Source organism: Pinus tabuliformis, chromosome 7 (assembly GCF_031772625.1).
Source record: "Pinus tabuliformis cultivar Carrire ecotype Pingquan chromosome 7, CPIR1, whole genome shotgun sequence".
Lineage (NCBI taxonomy): Eukaryota > Viridiplantae > Streptophyta > Pinopsida > Pinales > Pinaceae > Pinus > Pinus tabuliformis.
Window position 1 is genome coordinate 844,411,455 of NC_142293.1, and position 17,859 is coordinate 844,429,313.

Consider the following 17,859-nt stretch of genomic DNA (forward strand, 5'->3'; position numbering starts at 1 on the left):
ATCAATGTCCTCACATGGAATAACAATGTAAACTTTGAAACGGGAACTGATACTGTTACCCGTTTCGTAGAGAGAGCAAAAAAGTGACCTGATTTTGAAAAGGGGTGATGCAGAACGAACATGTTTTTTTAGAGCATAGTTTTTGGAAGGAATGTCATGGGAAGGATAGTTTTATGTACATTATGTTTTAGAATGGTAGTGATTTTCATGCTGATTTAAAAAAGTGAGTATTCTGCATCACCCCCTTTTTTTAAAGCATTGTTTTTTGGCTTTAAATTTTCTAATGTATAAAATGTAAATAATTATTTTGTAAATTTGATCATTTTTGAAGTGGTCGTTTTCTTCACATTTTCTTGTTTTTTATTTTAATTTTAACCCTTTTTTTTAGTGAGGTTTTTATTGTTTTGCATTTTTAAATTAGGAGGTCGATATTTAGAATTTTCGATATTCTACATATTTATACATCCTTAATTAATTTTTCACTCCACATGAAATAATTGTTTCTAAAAAACAATAATTTTTAACAATGGACATAAAAATAACCATTTTTAACATAAATATAACTAAAAAACTACACGTTTTGATAATTTTTTGCTAGAATTGACATGTCAAAATCACAATTTTTATACGATAATTTTGACTAAAAATGGTTAAATAATAGCTTTTTTTATGAATTTCATGTCAACAAAATAATAATAATCACTTTTTTTTCAAAAAATAATGATTAACTTAAAAATCAATGCGAAAATCACATATTACAAATATTGAATGTATAACAACCCTAATTAAGTGTTTATTCTTCTCATAAAATGTCAAAGTCAAAACATTGCAAAGCTTGATTTCCAAGCATAACTTAAATTTAATCAACAATGTCACGTAATCCAAACTCTTCGTCCTCTAGAGTTTCATCATTGTCTTCTTCCACAATATTTTCTGTTTCCTTTTGCTCATTTTTCTCTTCTAATGGGTCTTTGATGTCTGTGAATCTCCCAATGTATGTCTTTCCAAACATTCCATGTAATGGTGGTTGGGGTTCCTTTGCCTTTTTTGCCACACGTGATTCACTAAAGTCCCCTTTCTTCAACCCAATTTCTTGCATTGCATCTGGAAGAAATTGAAGAGCATTAATTCTTTGCTGAATGAAAGGCTGAAATGTTTAGAAATTTTCTTGAATAACTATTTCAAATACCATTTAAGAAAATATGGTAATGCAAGCACATACTCAACGCCCATGTCACTTTTATAAAATAGAATGTATTTATCATTCTACTCAACATTCATTTTTATCAAAATTCAATATTTTCACAAACATGAAATCACTTTAAAACATTTTATATCAATTTTATACCAATTTTCAAAATTAATAAAACAAACTCAACTAATTTAATAATGGTGAATTGTAATATATAAAAAGAACTCACTACATATCATCCACTACCAATGTTAATCAAGTGAAGAAAAAAACACTATAATTCATCCAAACACAATTAATTTTATATTTATTAAAAAAATCAAAATTATATATGTTCAAGTCTAGATGTGAAATTCATTTATTAAGGCTTGCTTACACACTTGTTTCCCTTGTAATCAATTCATCTCAACAGAATTATCAGCGAAAACAAATCTTATCTATGCAAAGAGATAAAAGATAAGCTTCTTCGAAAAACTTTTTTATTTCCACCAAGTGATTTGTCTATTTATCAATTTAATAATGATGTGTGGAATTAAACCATATCAATTTATTAGAAATTATTGAGATATTTATTTATTAACACCAATCTAGTCAAAACGATCCCAAATCTCCCAAAAACGATTGTTTTAACCTCATGCATTCAAACAAAATGAGCCTAACAGACCCTAAACAAAATGAATTAAGTGAGTTGTTGACTCAGCCTAACAAATCCTAACTGACATAGCCTGATCACATTCCAACTTCAAGTCATTAACTAAAATAGTCGAAAGACCCTCACCCTATATCTCAAGTCTTGAAGCACTTGGTTGCCTTCATTTACCAAACATTGCTTGCGTACGTTTGGACTTGATTTGGTTTATAACAATTTGCTTAACCAAAGAGAGCAGGGAATCCATTTGTGATTATTTACAGATTTGCAAATGGAAAATGCAAACTATTTTATGCAATCAACGAAGAATTGCAAATTGCAAATTACAGATTTGCAAATGAAAAATATAAACTATTTTATTATGTTCTGATGAGATAAATAAATATTTGACATTTTCACCATTTATGACAATCAAATTTCCGCCCTCCTCTATTCTTATTTCATTACCTTCTTTTGAATATTGAACATTGGTTTTGTCCCATCCTCTTTTTTCTCCTTAGATATTAGCACTTCTAGGTTTTCTTAGGCTTCCACCCCCTTATTTTATCATACCCATATTTCCTTATTTTCGCAATACACCTCTTAAAATATTGTGCCATGGAATATCAATCATCTAAAAGGAACTTTCCAATAGTCCAAATGTTGATTGAATATTTATTTTCCCCATTACATGGATATGTCCTTTGGATGGAGTTCCAAATCAACTAATAGTTGAATAAATATCCTATCCACCATGGTTCAATACTCTTATTCAAGGTTGATGTATTCCAATGAAGTCCATTTCCAATAATTTCCAATATATCTCTCATCTAAAGCTCCATCGAGAGACCAAGAAACAACATCCAAACCAGTCATATGAAGAAGGGTCTAGTTTGAGGATTGAACATTGAGTCGAAAAAAATGTTATAAATCAAATGCCATACCAAACTCTACATAAAAGTTGCACAATGATCATTGAGTACCATGAACAAGAGCCCGTAAGAATGTAATATTTATATACATAATTTCATTTCTCTCAATGCAACAGTCCCTTTTAATTTCATAATTTGATTGTCAAACACCATGTATATATGCTCTCAATGCAATAGTCCCTTCTATCTTCTCATGAGCATGTATGCATATTTTCCATTTCCAATAATGGAACTTTGATTTCACTGCAATTCGAGGACTCTTGGCAGCGACTATGAGACGACTATATTGCAAAACAATGATATTAGGTTTATAATCCTCAGTATATAATTGCTTATATATAAACTTTTTTGGTACAGATTCTTTAGGTTCATAAGAGACTTGCCCAGTGAACATAATTGGACACAAGTTCATATGAGTGCGTTTCTAGATTTACCCAATATAAGTTAGAATGCCCCTCAAATTGTAGATAGATACTATACTCTTTTTAACGAAGGAATAGTATGAACATTTTAGTTTGAAAGCATAAGCTTACTTCCTGTTCGGTTGCTCAGTTCAACTAGCATCACCAGTAATCTCTACAAGAACACAATCCATCCTTAAAGTGGTGGAATCAGTTTTTATCTCTCACAATAATTTCTCTCCCAGCAACCTTGGAGATGAACTTAGTGGCAATGTGGCAGTCATTACACACACGAAGGTTCTTCATGATACGGATGGGGGTGCCCGGGCTCGTTTTCATCACTCATATGGGAAGACTCGGCGAAGGCGATTCTGAGAATCGCCGGGTGGTGGGGCGATTCTGAGAATCGCCCCGCCACCAGTGGTGGTGGCGGGCGATTCTCAGAATCGCCCCACCACCTTAGTTTTTTAAATTGATCCTGCTTAGAACTTATTCAAGAAAAGCCGCATGATCTGTCCAATCACATTATCCGATCCCTGCAACCATCTGATGATGATGACCGCGTGAAAGAAATATATTGTGGATTCAGCTTTCTATTCTCGCGCAAAAAACATCATCGAGATGTTTTCAATGCTTTCCAAGGCATACAAAAGAATGGAAAACCAGAATTAAAATTACTAAGTGGCAACAAAGCATCAGTTGGAAGACTAGGGAAAATATTTGGGTGGAAAATTGATGGATCAACATTTTTGCATTGTCAGTGACCACAAGTTCTAGAGAAGGTAGAGTGACTGACTATTATGTCGAGCCATTTTTGGATACGATTTCGTTGTATTAATCTTTGATGTGTAATACCCAACCACATGATTGTGCAGATAAGGTGAGTCTTCTTGAAAAAAACTGGTGGCGCAACTAAGAAATTGGGCGACTGCTTAATCCAAAACACTTCAAACGTAGAGGACGCATTAGAAGGTGTTGAACAAGAAAGCATGTATGTATATTTTGCGCTAACGAAGGAGGAGGACATTGGTTCTCAATTTGGAGCTGCAGATTATCGGATAATGGTCGATTCAGACTGTAAGCTGATTTTTCTCTCAAACAATATAGATAATATTATTTATTTGAAATTGCGTGCATATTTAAACTTTGTAATGGTGATGCTCACAGTTTATACTCTTAAAAATTATATTGCAGATGTTGTTCTGGAGTGGTAGAGACAGACATTTGGAGGTTCTATTTTGTGGTGTTTGTGTTGTTCTTTCTGGAGTTTCGGGGCAGTGGCGGGGTGGTGGCGGGGCGATTCTCAGAATCGCCCCACCACCTTAGTTTTTTAAATTGCAACCATCTTTGCGATTGCGGGATGAGGCAGAAATGGTATCAGAGTAATAATATTAGCCTGAATAGCTTCCACACACGCATAAAAGCAAACAATTATCTACAGCAACTGATTCAACCAGTCCAAGGGAATGCTGCGAACATTTCAGTTTCTGGCATCTTAGCAGATTCAAATTCTTTAAGCTCCTCGGTACTTACAACCCTATTAAGTCCTTTCGAGCTGTTGTTGAAGATGAAAAGGCAACCGTATGTAGTCAAGCGTGCTGATCTTTCGAATTCGATGCGAAACCCTTCGAAAGATCAGCATGCTTGACTACATACGGTTGCCTTTTCATCTTCAACAACAGCTCGAAAAGGACTTAATAGGGTTGTAAGTACCGAGGAGCTTAAAGAATTTGAATCTACTAAGATGCCAGAAACTGAAATGTTCGCAGCATTCCCTTGGACTGGTTGAATCAGTTGTTGTAGATAATTGTTTGCTTTTATGCGTGCGTGGAAGCTATTCGGGCGAATATTATTACTCTGATACCATTTCTGCCTCATCCCGCAATCGCAAAGATGGCTGCAATTTAAAAAACTAAGGTGGTGGGGCGATTCTGAGAATCGCCCCGCCACCACCCCGAAACTCCAGAAAGAACAACACAAACACCACAAAATAGAACCTCCAAACGTCTGTCTCTACCACTCCAGAATGACATCTGCAATATAATTTTTAAGAGTATAAACTGTGAGCATCACCATTACAAAGTTTAAATATGCACGCAATTTCAAATAAATAATATTATCTATATTGTTTGAGAGAAAAATCAGCTTACAGTCTGAATCGACCATTATCCGATAATCTGCAGCTCCAAATTGAGAACCAATGTCCTCCTCCTTCGTTAGCGCAGAATATACATACATGCTTTCTTGTTCAACACCTTCTAATGCGTCCTCTACTTTTGAAGTGTTTTGGATTAAGCAGTCGCCCAATTTCTTAGCTGCGCCACCAGTTTTTTTCAAGAAGACTCGCCTTATCTGCACAATCATGTGGTTGGGTATTACACATCAAAGATTAATACAACGAAATCGTATCCAAAAACGGCTCGACATAATAGTCAGTCACTCTACCTTCTCTAGAACTTGTGGTCGCTGACAATGCAAAAATGTCGATCCATCAATTTTCCACCCAAATATTTTCCCTAGTCTTCCAACTGATGCTTTGTCGCCACTCAGTAATTTTAATTCTGGTTTGCCATTCTTTTCTATGCCTTGGAAAGCATTGAAAACATCCCGACGATGTTTTTTGCGCGAGAATAGAAAGCTGAATCCACAATATATTTCTTTCACGCGGTCATCATCAGATGGTTGCAGGGACCGGATAATGTGATTGGACAGATCATGCGGCTTTTCTTGAATAAGGTCTAAGCAGGATCAATTTAAAAAACTAAGGTGGTGGGGCGATTCTGAGAATCTCCCCGCCACCGCCTGGTGGCGGGGCGATTCACAACCCGATTGCTCGAATACTCTAATAGGTGTTGTTGTAGCAAACGGTTTTTGCAGTGGAATGTAATCGATTTTAAATACAAACGACGCTGATAAATGGGTATGTGGTACTTTAAACTAAATCAATTGGCTGCCTGTACTATTTTTCCCCTGTTTTAACTATTTTTTGGTGGCGGGGTGGTGGCGGGGCGATTCTCAGAATCGCCCCACAACCCGATTGCTCGAATACTCTAATAGGTGCTGCTATAGCAAAGGGTTTTTGCAGTGGAATGTAATCGATTTTAAATACAAACGACGTTGATAAATGGGTATGTGGTACTTTAAACTAAATCAATTGGCTGCCTGTACTATTTTTCCCCTATTTTAACTATTTTTGAAGTGTATTCTCTGGTACTCTTGTGAAAATTGATTAAAGATCTGGCAATGGAGCAAAAGATTCGGCTCTGCCATCAGGTAAAATCAGCTCTGCTAAACTGTCGATCCTCTTTCTTTCCTGTTAAAAGGCTATAGTTATCATTCCTCTTTTCTATTTTTGAAGTGTGTGCACTGTTGTGACAATTGATTAAAGATGTAGCAATGGAGCAAAAGATTCGGCGCTGCTATCAGGTAAAAGTTAGCTCTGCTAAAGATGCCGCTACTCTTTCTTTCATGTTAGGTTAAAAATGCATAGTTATCATTCCTCTTTCTTTCCTACTATGTTCATTTTCTGTTCAAGTTTAGGTTAAATTAATTGTTATATTAATGAAACTGTAACAGGTGAATTCTGGTTTGATTGACCCAGATCATGGGATGCTGCCGTAGTAAAGGGTTGTTGCAGCGGATGATGATTTATTTTAGATAAAAAAAATGGTTATGTAACATTTTAAGAATTCCTGGGTTTTACAAATTGATAGTGAGCTATAAAAGAAAAAAATAGTGAGATGATATAAAACAAAAAATATACTCGGCATTGTCGTATTCTTGTAGCCCTATAAGCGAAATAACATCCAATGTGTTTTACAGTATTTCCATGCTTTCCATGGAAATCTAATGTGGTTGATGTAGGGAAATGAAAAACTTACAAATGAAGGTAGCCAGAGAACATTTTCGCGTCCAACAATATTATTTAACGTCCTTTAATAAAGCAATGAGCCAGCCAGAACTTCAACCTTTCCGAATTTATTTCATTTCTTTTTCTCCGAGGATCAACTGTATTTTAAATTATTTTGTTGATTTAGATTAAAACTTAAGATTGTGTATCGCAGAAAGTGGTAAGTTTACAAATGAAGCTGTGAGATCAGGAGGGAGTAGTAAGTTCATGGATAAGAGGTTAGTCTGAGGTTTGGTAAGTGTGCCTTAATTATTATTAAAGTGAGCCAGCCAGTATGCTGGTTTGTTATTAGTGAAATGGGATTAATTGTATTTATGAGTAGTGAAATGGGATCAACTGTATTTATAAAGTATTTTTATGATTTAGATTAAAATCTAGGGTCATGTATTTAATGAAATGAAAAACTCACAAATAAATAGGTTGCAGTAAGTTTATGGACAAGAAGTTAGTATGAAGTTTGGTAATATTAAAGAAAATTAGTATGAGGTTCAATATATAAATGTATATTGTCAAATTTCTATAAAATTATAATTTTATTCCTAATTTTTATGATTTTTTTTTAATTTTAGCAATCTGAGATGTATATTTTAATGTTTATTGACATTTACCAACCATTTAATTTATCTGGCTATACTAATTATTATTATTGATTAAAATTTAGAAATACCTCAAAACCATTATCTTTTAAATCCCATCATTAAATTTTTTTTTAAAAACATTTTTCATTTACTAAAAATACCAATTTACAATCAATGATTTGTCTCATTACATTATAGTATTTTTATATATTATATATTTTACTCATGCATTATAATATTCTTACATGTTATATAAAAAAATATATAAAATACATTACAATTTTTTTAGATATTATATAAATATAACTGAACTTAAAAGTATTAATAATATCTTTTAAATATTTCAGATTTAAAACTTGCCAGTGGTGGTGGCGGGGTGGTGGCGGGGCGATTCTCAGAATCGCCCCACCACCCGATTGCTCGAATACTCTAATAGCCCAAGCAACTCGCCTCAAAGTAGAAGAAAAGAGAACAGGAAATGGGTGTGCGGAGCTCATCTTTTGAAATGTCGTATACATGCACAAAGAACTTTGACCATCAAACAAGAATACGTTGTCCGCACAGATGGCATGACTCCAAACCCTCCAACGCACACACCATAATATAATGAATCAACATACTAAAGTGAATAATTTTGGAGTTGTATGCAAATAAGCCAACAGACGCATGACACACTCACTCAATACAACACATTGCATATAGTATATATCTCCGTTGCACATATATACTACGGCTTCAATTGTATATACAGATTTTGACAACAACTATAGAGTTTTAATTGACAACAACTGGGATACAAAAACTTCACAATGCATACCACTATGTCAACGCTCCATTCCAAGTAACACTTCAACACTAGTGTACATACCTCCACGCAACTAAATGAAATCAATGTAGGGTTTAAGTTTTCAATGTTGTTAACCAGATTCACGATGTTCAACACAATTCGATGTATACAACCCACGTATTACGCATAGACATAATGGGGAAAATATTACGCATCCAAAGGACATATCCATGTAATGGGGAAAATAAATATTCAATCAACATTTGGACTATTGGAAAGTTCCTTTTAGATGATTGATATTCCATGGCACAATATTTTAAGAGGTGTATTGCGAAAATAAGGAAATATGGGTATGATAAAATAAGGGGGTGGAAGCCTAAGAAAACCTAGAAGTGTTAATATCTAAGGAGAAAAAAGAGGATGGGAAAAAATCAATGTTCAAGATTCAAAAATAAGGTAATGAAATAAGAATAGAGGAGGGCAGAAATTTGATTGTCATAAATGGTGAAAATGTCAAATATTTATTTATTCAAGAGAAAAGAATTTGAAGAGCCCATAAGCATCTTAAAAGGAAGCTAGATACAATAAATCAATGAAACACAATATGATTTATTAGTCTCGTAAATCCATTCTTTGTCAATTTTGGAATATGGTGAGAATTTCATGGATAAACCCATAGATTATACAACATGCGAAATCGATTTGGATATTTTAAAGATTACACATACACCTACTGATTTCTCAGTAAGTGTAGTCTCAATCTAATCGCAAGGTAGTTTTTTTTTATTTTGATGAGTTAAATTGCATTGTAGTTTTATTTTATTTTGATCAATTAAATTGCATTGTAGTTTTGTTTTATTCATGTAGGTTTCCCATTTATTTACTGTAGTTTCTGATGAGTATAGTTTGGAGTATCTTTTCCTCACTCTGATAAATATTTGATTTAGGATCAAACATAATATGATATAATTATATAACTGAATAATAAGAAAATAATCAAATTAATGACTAAATGATAGATATAAGATCAAATTAATGACTAAATGTCAGATATAAGATAGTTGGTAATAGGGTGTGTTGTGAAATCATTAGGGTTATTATTGACTCCTTAAATATGACTCAGGGATTTCTAAAAGTATTCTTCCAATATTAATGAGTTTCTATGTCTACAATGTAATCACCACAATGAAATAATAAGCATTTACTACCAACTAGATGTTCATAGTTCCATAAAAGGTTTTTATATCCCTCGTTACTTCCCCCATTGGGGTGCTTTTCATTTATTTTATTTCTCCCTTTTCTTTTATTTAGATATGAGGATGGGTAACATCTAATTGATAATAGTGGGGGAAGAAACGCACTGAATAACCATATTAATAGGGGTGTCTCCTTATATTGGGTGTAAACTCTTGACCTAATTGACTTTTTAGAATTGTTGCCAAGGGAGATGTTTTTATGCTGTTGTTAAGATATTCGCAGTGAATTTGATAAATATAATCCTTTCTCAGTGGTAATTGATGTTAATGGAGGTCCAAACTTAGTTTGCTCATTTTGGTTGTGTTTCCCATTGTGGTATTAGCGTCCATGTGCTCCTCATGAGTCACCTGCAACAAAATAAGACAAACACAAAATACCATGTAACTATATTTAAAACGCCATCAAAGTTATTATTATGGTTCATAAGATGACAGTGACAGTGACCTTCCTTTAAAGGTTTGGAAAGAAATTAAAATATATTATTATTATGGCCTTAGATACTCTAATCAAAGTAAATCGAGTGGCCGTAGGTAGCTCATCGTATTCTCGCTACATGTGGGGTATGATTTCACTGATGATGCATTATTAGGATTGTGATTGACACTAGAGTTATCTTCTAGGAACTTGCTTGTTTTTTCCAATTATTTCATTCTTGAGAGAAAATCCTCTGGCATCTAGGTTTGGGATTTATTGATAGCAAATGAAGTTATCCTACCTTCATTTCTCGGGAACACATTTATGAGGGAGTAATAAGGTTCTTGAGGTGTCACTGAGTTGCTTTAGAACAAATGAAACTTGCTTCTGGGATTCCTTGTGAACCTTTTGTGAACATATTTTATGGAGAGGGTGATCAGTTTAGTGAGGGTCATTAGAGGAGATTCACTGTAATCTGACTCCAGTTCCTCTTTTTAGCGAAATGTTGCCTCCTATGAATTTTTCATGCTCAAAATTAAAATAAGGATAATCAGGAAAATGTGATATGGTAAATTTGTCCATCTATGTTTAGGTGTAATAACCATGGCATGTAATGGTTGAAAACATGTTGAATTTATACTTAGGAAAGAAAAATGATATTCTACCAAAAACATTAATGTGTTTTTTTTCCTCATAAACAACTTTGTTTGGCACATAAAAATTTGGTTTTACTAGCATTTTTTAAAAAGTTTGAAAATTGACCCTAAAAAAAAAAATCATCGTTCCAGTATCATCACTTTTTCATTTTTAAGCTATATTTTGCATGAAAATTTTATATAAATTTTGCAATCACTGCCATTTTTAGAACATGTTCAAAATTGACCCCTAAAAAATAAAATCATCGTTCCAGTATACACACTTTTCGTTTTTAGCACTGTTTTTGATGTTTTTTTGGGATTTTTTGGCCAGAGTTCCCGTTTTGAGTTTATAGTTCCCGTTTCAAAGTTTACATTGTTGAATGCTTAATTTGCAAGTGAGTATATTTTTCCAAAGAATGAAAAATATATTAGCATTGTAGCATTGACACAATAAGAACACTTTCAAAGAAAAGGGAAGTTAGGCACTAGAACTAGTTCTTATATTGATAGTATCCAATAAGGACGTAGGTGTGTAACTAGTATCTGTATTCATAATTACTATTTATATACACGTCATAAGAAGAAAAAGAAAAATATTTTCGTAAAAGAAAATTTATTTTTTTAAGAATGGGTTTCATGCTCAAGGTCATTGGTCATTAGGTCAAAGCACCCATTAAGTGCTTCTATATTTTTTGTTTTGAGTCAAACTCAAGAGCATTTGTATCATCAGGAAAATATTTATTTTACATTCTAGAAGTGTCTATTTGCTCCTAAGACCAAGTCGGCCAACCTTCCACAAAGTCGGCTTATTGTAGGCTTGAAGAGTCATCAGAAAGATATAATTAATAGGACTTTGACCTCCTTTTGTGATATGAAAAGAAAACACACATCTATCCTCTAATCTGTGATTTAGGAAAAGGCATATGAAGGTTTGTTTTAGGCTAGAAGAGCCTACTGAATAGAAGTGAAGACAAGAAGGATTCAGATCATTACATCTAGTTCTGTTTTGGTCACATATGCAAAAGGTTTGAGACTGTTAGGGTTACCTCAGGTTCGAGTACCTCAGAGGAAGCTATAGTTCGTTTTTGAAGTTTGGAAATCCCTTATCTTATGAAGACATTGCCTTGCTTCTCTTGGGAAAATTAGTCTTACATTGAAGAAAGGTTGGTTGGCTTGGTTTTGGTGGAAGAAGTATTATTTTCTTGGGTCTTCGAAGTCTCCTTTGGAGTTATTTCTATAAGAAGAGAAGTTCTTTTGGGTTTTCCCCTTTGGAGGGGTTTAGCCCTGGCTTGGAGCCTATCTCTGGTGTCTCTCTTTCTTTTGTTTGTGATCTTCATTGTTTGACAATTATCTTGATGATAAGAACATAAGAATCATAAGAAGAAGTAATAAAGAATCACAAGTAATTATCAAGAAAAGAGAAATCAATTTAATAAGAAACCCTAACTCTTTCCCTAACGATTTCTCAACAGGGTGAATAAGTATAAACTATTACTCAACTTGAAACTAAGATAATGATAGGTTTCTTACCATGAGTATAAGAAGACAAAGAAAATCAAGTCTCCCCAAATAACCCCTGTTGTCTAGGTAAATCCTCTCTGTGGACAGAGACAATCCCTCTAGCCCAATGAGTGGGACTAGCAACCTACGTGACAATCTACCAGACACTTTCCTAAGTTGCAATTGAAAAGAGAGACGAAGAAGATGGCCTACCTTGTTCTGATTTTATCTCAATCTCCTTTGTTGAAGACCTTGAATCACTTACATCACGGGCTCATTCCTGCTCCTCTCGATGTTTATGCAATTGCATAAGAGATCAAAACACAACAAGGCATGCAAATACAAACAGCATATTCAAAGACAACCTACTTAACTGGTCAAGGAATGTTAAGATAGATGATACATGAGCATACACATCAATGGAAAATGAACCAATAGTTGTTTATTAATAGAAATAAGGGGAATCATACAACCAAGCCTTGATGTTGATAGGCTTTCCTTGAAATGAATATCCAATTCCAAGTTAAGCTCTCCAGGCACTCCTTCTCCAAGCCAAATGAGTACCATATAGGCACAATCTTAGCATAAGGATTAAAATAGACATAGACCAACCATTTGGGAATGGAAGAGGATGAATATATAGGCTGGGAAAGGGAGTTCGGATCTCTCAAAATATAGGAGTAGGCCCTTATCTCAAGGAGGTATCTCATAGGGATAAGACCAAGAGGCCAAGTTGGGATAATTCAACCTCATCTATGTCAAACAACCTCCAGCTCACCGCTCTGGAAGCTTCTAGATCACGAGGCTTCTCATCCTCTTTGGGAAAATTTCCTTTTTGGAATCATCGCGAGTATACAAGTGAACAGAGTGATGCCATCGTGGGTCAGGTACAGTGCAACAGGCGATCATCCTTGTTTTTAGTCTCATAACGGTGATGATCCTCAAATTAGGGTTTAAGAGCTATTTCTTTCAAGGGAAGCTTGAGAAATTTTCTAATCAAAGTCTTAGGAAGGATCTAAACTGCATATAAGAATGAGTACATTGCATGATGGTCATGTTTCGGGCACTTCGGGGTATGTCACGGGGAAGTGCAGGAGGTGTGACAAAATGTTGTGTAACAGATGCCCCCTAAAGCATGAAGGAAGAACGAGGAGTGATGGTTGAGATGCTTTACGAGCTTTTGCAAGGACGAGGACAAACACTGTTAGGAGACATGCAAATCAAGGATGCATATACATATACATATCTGATATCAAAACATGAATCTACAATATGGATGCAGCCATCCGGATGATAAGGACTATATGAAAGGATCCATGGCATGGGCGCATCCATCCAAATGAAAAGTATCATCTATGAATCTAAGATCCAAGGCATGGTCGCAGCCATCCGATATAGAAGGATCATCATAAATGTAAAGTCCCACGGTATGGTCACAACCATCTGTATAGCAGAAACATGTGTACAATCATGAATAACATATAACTCCACGCAGCCTAAGTCATATCAGACAAGACTCAGGGTCTTGTGCTCCATCCCGACCCGATCAAAGTACGAATTCTAACATGCGAATGAATGTGTTGAAGTCGAACATGATAGAAAACCACCTGATTACGACCAATGATGTGGACTGTTAACAAGTACGAGAGAAATTAACAATAATGACAATGGCTCTCAAGGTACGACAATACAATTTGTGAATGTGATAATGAAACTGAAGTCGAACACTTGTGGAATCATCCAAATGAAAGCCAATGATGAAGACCTGTCATCAGATGCGAAGAAATTTCCATTAAGGCATGCAAGCTCCAAGGTACTCAAAGGGAGTTTATAAGTCATCTTCCTAGATAATGTGTTGAAGTCGACAAGAAGCAACCCGTCGAAGGAGGGCAATGATGAATCCCCCATCATCGACACAAACAAGAAATAAAGTGGAATGAAATGAATAAAATCCAAGACTATAACAATGGATCAGACAATGTAGAGGTAAATCACTGCATATAGAACTTCTCTTGAATGCTAGCGACACGAATTCGGAGTGTGGCAACATTTGGCTCAACATAGGACGAAAGGTCATGATGACAAAATGGAATAGTCAAATGAGAGGAAAAAATGGATCACCCAAACCTGAGAGGACAAGTGACTGAGTGAGGATATCCCAAACCCGACACGAAAACAAAAGAGTGTCATGTCCAAGAGCGGCATGTTGCTTATACAAAGGATTTTTCATTTTCATTTTTCCCTGCTATTTCTAGTGAGTACCCCAATTATTTTTATCACAAGCTTGAAAGGGATAGCATATGCTTTTCATGTAAGTTCATTCTTCGAATGAATCCATCCTAATAAATCTTACGAGCCCTAGGAAGGAGAAAATCAATCTCATCATGGTGACGATTCTTTCGTCGTAAAATTTTAACGAGCCCAACATGAGAACAACTCGATGTCTTTCTCATATTTAAAGAGTTTGAAAAAGAGACGAAAAAGAAAACTCCATCATGTCCCTTTTCATAATTTGTCCCTCGAACCCGAAAATGTAGAAAACAATATTCGAGAGAACCTCTTGACCATGTCGACCAAGGTGTACCTTTTTCGTAAATAGTCAATCTCAGCCCAAAAAATGGGTAAATGTATACTGAGACGACATCAATTCATTTAATTTAACGAGTTCGAAATGACAAGTACTCGGCGATCTTTTCAGTTTTCAAGAGTCAGAAAAGAGCTTAAAGATGACTCCAGGGGGGGTTCCTTTTTCGTTTATTTTTAACGAGTCTGAAAAAGAGATAAAACAAAAACTCGTGTGAATCAGTAAAAAATGATCATTGTCCATCAAAAGTACCTGTAACTGCACAAAGAGATTCACCCATCACTGATATCGAGAGAAAACATTAAAATATTGACAAAAAATGACTTCAAAACTTATAAATAGACCAAAAGTAAAAATATTTTTACGATTTCACCCAAGTAAGTTTTAAGAGTTTATTTGTGCCCTAATTTGCTCGATTTTCAGGTGACCAGTGCAGGAGATCTAGGGCATCATTTCACGAACTGTTTGCAGCAGGTTAGAGGTCTATCCTTGATCTTGCAATTCATCATACTTTTATGCATTTTTAATGGAATTTTGTATGCCAAAGGAAGGATTTTAACATTTTAAAACGTCGGCGATCATCGAGGGTTTCCTTATCGGACCTGCAATGATCGCGCCTGAGCCTAAAGGCCCTCGCGATGACATCGTTATGTTAATAAAAACAGGCGTGATGGTGCCAAGGTGGAAATTTTTGAAGGAAAAACCCTTTTTTAAGAAAAATTTCTTGATTTTGATCCATGAAAAAGTCTCTAATTTATGTTTAATGATGTTTTATAGGAGATCATGGTTCTAGAAAGAGGTCATGAGGCCGAAGACCACCAGGCAGGCCAGGATCCAAAATGAATCAATTCTTTGAGAAATTGTGGGTTGTTAAAGTTGTTCAGGACCACAAGATTGAGAGCTCAGATGGAGCTACTACTGTATTTGATTAGCTTGTGGGATGTCGATCGAGAACTCTTCATAATAAAAGATCAGGAGCTATTGCTGAAAGAAACAGACATCTATTTCATCACCGGATTGTCTAGGAGGGGAGAGAGATTCCAACTCTTTGGATCTCGCCTAAGGGTTGAAAGTACTAGTAGTCTCGTCAGGAGACATTGCCCAGGTTCAGAGATGACCATGGGCGGGAAAGTAAAGATAGAAACAGTCACAAACCTTCCCTTGAGAACTATCTTATTCACCATAGCTCGTGTATCTGGCACGCAAGCTCACCATGAAGCTTCACAGTCATAATTCCGGTATGCAGTAGATTGTTTGACTCCCATAGTCTTCAACTAGTGTGGAGGACTACTAGATAACATGAAGAGACAGCTAACCAAAGGTAAACGAGGGAACCTGAAACAATTTGGTTTCGGTTCAATACTGGTTACTTTCTTCCTAGAGTGGGTGCCCTTGTTTTGGAACTAGTTTGCAGAGGTACCAGATCCTCTCCCCCAGGATCCGAGGCTAGTGCGTTGGAGTCAGCTCATGCCCCGAGGAGGAGGGGGCCAACAGATGCATTTCCCTCCACAGTTTTTCGGTTGGCTACGTCACCAAATACTTATTGTGGATGATTGATGGTTACACTTATGCTAGCACATATTTCAGATGGGATCCGGATCTACCTCCGCCACTGGGAGAACAGTGGACTTACGCAAGTAAAACTTGTTTTTTTTTTATTTTTTCAAGTTTTATGATTTTTTTGTAAAAGTGTAACTGAGATGTAACTTGTGATAAATGTGCAGATGTTGGACTGGAAAGACCACGTGGAATGTCGCCAATAGCACGGCAGCAGCCCATCAGATAGTAGGTGCTAACTATGAGGAAGGGGCAGACCCCTTGGTAGAGATGGAGCGCAACCTGGACGTGATTACCCGAGGGATACCAGAGTATGCTACCATAGACGAGGTGCCATTGTGATGGCAAAGACACACTGTAGGAGTATTAGCGAGATTGCATCGGCTTTTAGGCCGAGTGATCAGAGCAGTCTCATGTTACCATGAGCATCATGTGGGTTGATAGCCTTTCTAGTTACTTTTACACATTTTGTAGGCTTTGAAAGCCAAGTGTCTCAGAACATTTTATTTTATGAGATTTTGATGTAAACACTCTAACAGACACGATATATATAGATCGGCTTCATTTTCTACTTATGTGTCCATGTATCATGACGATGTGATTGGTTTTATAAATTACGCAAATGTCTATCAAGAACCTAGTTTTCTAATGCATCTATTAATGTATTCAAATTGCGTGGAATATGTTTATATGTGATAAAATCAAATTTTATTTCCAGTAATCGAACACGTAGATACATAAGCAATATTTATGGATTTCTTACCGAATAATGTTTGTTTAACTGTAACACAACAAGTTGTGAATCTAACTTGACAACTAAATCTCTAATGCTAAGAGCAACTGCTTCTAATAATAGTTCAATGACTGCACTGTATTCAACAATATTGTTAGTTGTTCAACTGAGGAATATACCTTGTAAGTCAATCAACTCGCCATCGGGGGAAAAGATTGCCCAAGCTGCGGAAGACAAATTTTATGTGCTACGATAAGCACCATCAACAAAACTGAGATAATGACTTGACGACATCTACAAACCGAGTGGAACACAAGGTAAGTAGAAAAACACATGTCTGCAAAGCAAACAAACACACCAAAAATCAAAAAGCGCACACTAATGAATTCACACACTAATGTACAAAACGTCATTACACGAATTTCACGCATAATACTTTTTTAAATACAACCCATTTCGGGGTTGTGACAATTTATTTCCTTCATAATCAACTAGCTCATATGCACCTTTCTGCAAGACATGTCTGACGATATATGGTCCATGCCACATATGCTCGAACTTTCCAACGCCTAATTTATCATTACCCTGATCATAAAGGAGGACCAATTTGCCTTTAGAAAAAGTGCGAGGAGAAACAGTGTGATCAAAATGAGCTTTGAGACATTTCTTTTGGGCTTCGATTACCATCACGACAATGCGATGGGTCTCGTCAAGCCTATCAAGGTAGAGTAACTGCTCCTCTTCAGGC